Raw genomic sequence first — 4,665 nt, 5'->3', positions numbered from 1 at the left:
GGGGAGGGTTCTTGAGCCCTTGCCCCTGTGTGATCAATTCCCACTGAAAGGCAGGCCAGCCGCTGACCACGCTGATGGCTCGTGTCCTCAGTGATTTATGGCCCTTCGAGTCCCAGCTGTTGGCTGTGAGCTTAGCAGCTGTTCAAGGTTGTGGGAGTCCTCCGTGAGGGACAGACCCTGGGATGTACTGCCCACTGCAGTCGCTCCCACTAGGGATCAAGTGGGAATCATGTCGTTGGTCTGGGAGTCAGGTAGAGGTGAGGGGCCCTCTCTCCCCAACATATACCCTTGGGCCCTCTGGGAAGACCCAGAGCTCTGTCTGAATCCTTGGTGTCTGACTGGCTGAATTCAAGGGTTGCTGGTGGCCTGGCCCAGTGCTGCAGGGACCTGCATCAGGGTAAGGGCTGAGAGAGGACGGGAATGCTTAGTGCTTTATGGAAGCCTCACTCTGCCCCCTGCCCCCAAAGCACTGCTCACATTGCCTCATCTGACCTTGGCAACAAGCCAGAACTCCCCTTTGACAGGTAAGAAGGCTGAGGTTCCGAAAGGGTGAACAAACAGAAAAGGGCGCCGTCGATAGCCGCCTGCTCCCCGAGCCAGGGTGGCTGGGTTGGTTTTCATTTGCCAATTCAACAGTCTTCCCACGTACAATCTGGGGGCACCGGTTACCTCACTCTTGTTGTGCAACCAACATCAGAATGTGTGGTTAAAAGTGGGCAGAGTTCTTCAAAACGAAAGTGCCCACTGCGTGCCAGCCCTTGGGCACAGCCTATAGAGTTCCGCCTCACACAACCCCCAAAAGTCAGCAGGCTCCACCTTTCCTTAGTCCAACCACATCCCCACTGACTGGGGGAGCTTTCAGTGGGGCCCCTGCAGGATTGCCTGCTTCCAACCCTGCCTCCTCCTCCTTCCAGAAACATGCTCCTTTCTCCGCCAGGCCTAGTCCTCCTACTGGGCTTTCCTTACCCACCGGCTGCTCCTGTGTAATCGTGTTCAGACCTCCCTTCTCAGGTGTGGGAGGACTTGGGAACTTCCTGGAGGACAGTGTTACCTTCCGAGGTATCTTTCTGGTGGGAGTTCGCTCATCCCCATGTGTGGCCCTCCAATGTGACAACTCCTTTTTCTGCTCCAGCCCCCACCACCACCACCACCGTCCTCCCAAGGGAAGACACCAAGGGTTCCCTTGATAGTTTTAAGATGGATTTATCTAGATAGAGTTCACACACCATACCTTTCCCTCGTGTCAGGTAGGCAGTTCAGTGCTTTTTCATCTACTCGCGGAGTTGTGCAACCACCAGCCTAACCCATCTTAGAACACGTTTCATCACGCCCCCAGAAGCCCATTTACACTCACTTCCCAGGCCCTTCCACCCTGGCTTCCCCTCGCTCTTTGCAACCACAAATCTACTTGCTGCCTCGACACGTTTCCTATCTGGTCAATTCATATAAAGGGGACCAGATATCACGTAGCCTTTTGCGACTAGAATAACCGCCAAGGTGCAGCCATGAGAATTCAACAACATTCCATTGCACGGATAGACCATGTTTTATCTCCCCATTGATCAATTGATGACAAGTAGGTGTTTCTATGCTAGTATGCTGCTGTGAGCATTCAGCACGTAAGCTTTTTGGCCAAGTCTCTGCTTAGATCATGTGGTAATTCGGCGTTTAACCCTTTGAGGACTGCTACACAGTTTCCCAAAGCAGCTGCATCGTTTTATATGCCACCCCCTGCAGTCTGTGCGGGTTCCAGTTTCCCCACAACCTTGCCAACACTTGTTACTGTCTGACTTATTTATTATAGGTGGTGGGGGTATCTCATTGTGGTTTGCAGCTGAGTTTTCCCTACTGCCTAAGGAGGTTGAGCATCTGTTTGTGGGCTTGTTCGCCATTTGCACATCCGTTTTAGAGAAACGTCTATTCAGATTTCTTGTTTATTTTTAAAACCTAATTGGCTGTCTTTTACTATTGAATTGTACAAGTACTTTTGGTATCCTGGACACATGATTTGCACATTTTTTCTCCCATTCTGTGAGTGGCCATTTCACTTTCTTGATAAACTCAAAACAAATAAACAAACCCACTGCCGTTGAGCCACTTCTGACTCATGGAGACCTTACCAGACAGGGTGGAACTGGCCCGGTGGGCTTCTGAGACTGCCACTCTTCATGGGAGTGGGAAGCCTCATCTTTCACCCCCGAGCGGCTGGTGGTTTGGGACTGCTGACGCCCCAAACCCAGTGTGAGCCCCTAATAAAATGTTAAAAAAAAAAAAGAAAGCAACAGGAGGAGTGATAAAAATGGAAGAATACATAAAAATATATATAATAAAAAAAGGGAAGACTCTTAATGAGATGGATGGTCACAGCTGCTGTAACAATGGGCTCCAACATAGAATTATTGTGAGGATGCCACCAGGTTATTTAACAACCTTGGAACACAGAAGCTTTAAGTACTGATGAGGTCCAATTGATCAGTTTTCTTTTTTAATCATTTCATTGGGGGCTTATACAGCTCTTATCACAAATCCATCCATCCATCCATTGTGTCAAGCACATTTGTACATTTGTTGCCATCATTATTTTCAAAACATTTTCTTTCTACTTGAGCCCTTGGTATCAGCTTCTCATTTCCCCCCTCCCTTCCTCTCCCTCCCACATGAGCCCTTGATCATTTATAAATTATTATTATTTTTTTCATGTCTTACACTAGCCGATGTCTCCCTTCACTCACTTTTCTGTTGGGAGGGGGTTCTAGGTAGATCATTGTGATCAGTTCTTCCTATCTCCCCCCACCTTCCCCTTGCCCTCCTGGTATGGCCACTCTCAATATTGGTCCCTAGGGGTTTATCTGTTTTATTTTTAATTTATATCAGTTTTCTTTTGCTTTTAACTTATTTTCTTAGTCCTGCTAGAACAGAAATAGTTCAAGTGGTAACTTCACAAACAAGCTTATTTTCACACAGTTTAGGAGACCCCCAAACCTAGTCCAGGGGAAGGCTTTTGGGCTCTTGGGGCAAGCCTTGTCTCCTTTCAGGTTCCACTCCTGGGCTCCTTGGTGTCCTGCATGGGGTGGTTGGCAACTTTGACTTCCTCTAACTGCTAGGAGGAAGGAGAATCAAGATCACCGAGGTCAGACGAACTGGCAACCTTTCGATCAATTCCGACACAAACTGTTCCTTCCCCCAGCACTCTGTACTTCTCTGCTGGTTCAGTAGTTCCTTGAAATGTCCACACAGAGCTCATAGACCATTCTCACAATTACAGGGTATATTAGGGAAGAACATGTTACAATTCAGGATCAGAAACAACTCAGGATTCAGTTCTTTGGTCAAGATAGCTTCTTCTCAGGCTCTCCCATAACTCTCTCCTGCCCTGGTGAGCCTGTTGGGTGGGTCAGAGTTTTCAAGTCAATAAGTTCTATGCTAATAAGTCCCCAGAGGCATCCCACTCTGCCAAGCCAGTCTCCTGCCAAACGTGATTAGCTTGCCCTCTTTCTGTGTCGACCAAGAAGCCTACCAAGCATGCTATTGCTGCCTCTGTTGCCATCATTTCTTTACCATTGCTTCTCTTGTCCTCTCCACTGTTATAGCTCACTCACTCAACTATCTATCTATCTATCTATCTATCTATCTATCTATCTATCTATCTATCTATCTAGGATATAGAAGGTTCTCAGCACAGGATCTCAAATCCAAAGGACATACTCCACTTGTGGCTCTTCTTTCTTGGTGATCATAAAGGTTTCACTGTTCACCTCTGGGGTGTCTCAGGATAACAAAACTGACCAATCCCCTTGTTAGGGTTCCATATACCTATGCACAGTCCCACCCCACCCCCACAGTGGTGCCAACAATTATTATCCAATATAGCAATTGTGAGGATGGTGCAGGAGCAGGCAGTATTTAATTTGATAAGTACATAGGGTTGTTTTAAGTCAGAATCAACTTTGCGGCACCTGACATTTCTCTTGTGGTTACCATGCCCCTTATTTGCATAATTAGCAAGCTATCCAAGCCTCTTGGTGGGCCACAAACACTCATTTGCATAGTTTCACCCATTTACGTGGTGGGCATTACAAGACTATGGCCAACAGGGTCATGTTAAGTAATTCACTGCACCACAAGTGATTTGTGCTTGCTTCTCTTGATTAAAATGCCCTCTTTCTATAACTCAAAGGTAAGTGATCTAACAGACTCCCTGATATAGAATCATTAACCTAACGAAGAAAACTCCCTTTCCCAATGGGATTATATCCATAAGGATGTTGTTGTTGAGTTTGTTCCAACTCATAATACCCTATGTACAATAGAACAGAACAGTGCCTGGACATGGGCCATCCTCACAATAATTCTATGTTGGAGCCCATTGTTACAGCAGCTGTGACCATTCATCTCATTAAGAGTCTTCCCTTTTTTTATTATATATATTTTTATGTATTCTTCCATTTTTGTCACTCCTCCTGTTGCTTGCTTTCTTTTTTAAAAAAAAACATTTTATTAAGGGCTCATACAACTGTTATCACAATCCATACACACATCAATTGTGTAAAGCGCATTTGTACATCATTCTCAAAACCTTTTCTCTCCACTTAAACCCCCGACATTAGGTCCTCATTTTCCCCCTCCCTCCCCGCTCCCCACTCCCTTATGAGCCCTTGATAGTTT

This window comes from Echinops telfairi, unplaced genomic scaffold, assembly GCF_000313985.2.
Source record: "Echinops telfairi isolate 266 unplaced genomic scaffold, ASM31398v2 ScPeMD7_2;HRSCAF=8, whole genome shotgun sequence".
Lineage (NCBI taxonomy): Eukaryota > Metazoa > Chordata > Mammalia > Afrosoricida > Tenrecidae > Echinops > Echinops telfairi.
This window is presented reverse-complemented; position numbering follows the sequence as displayed.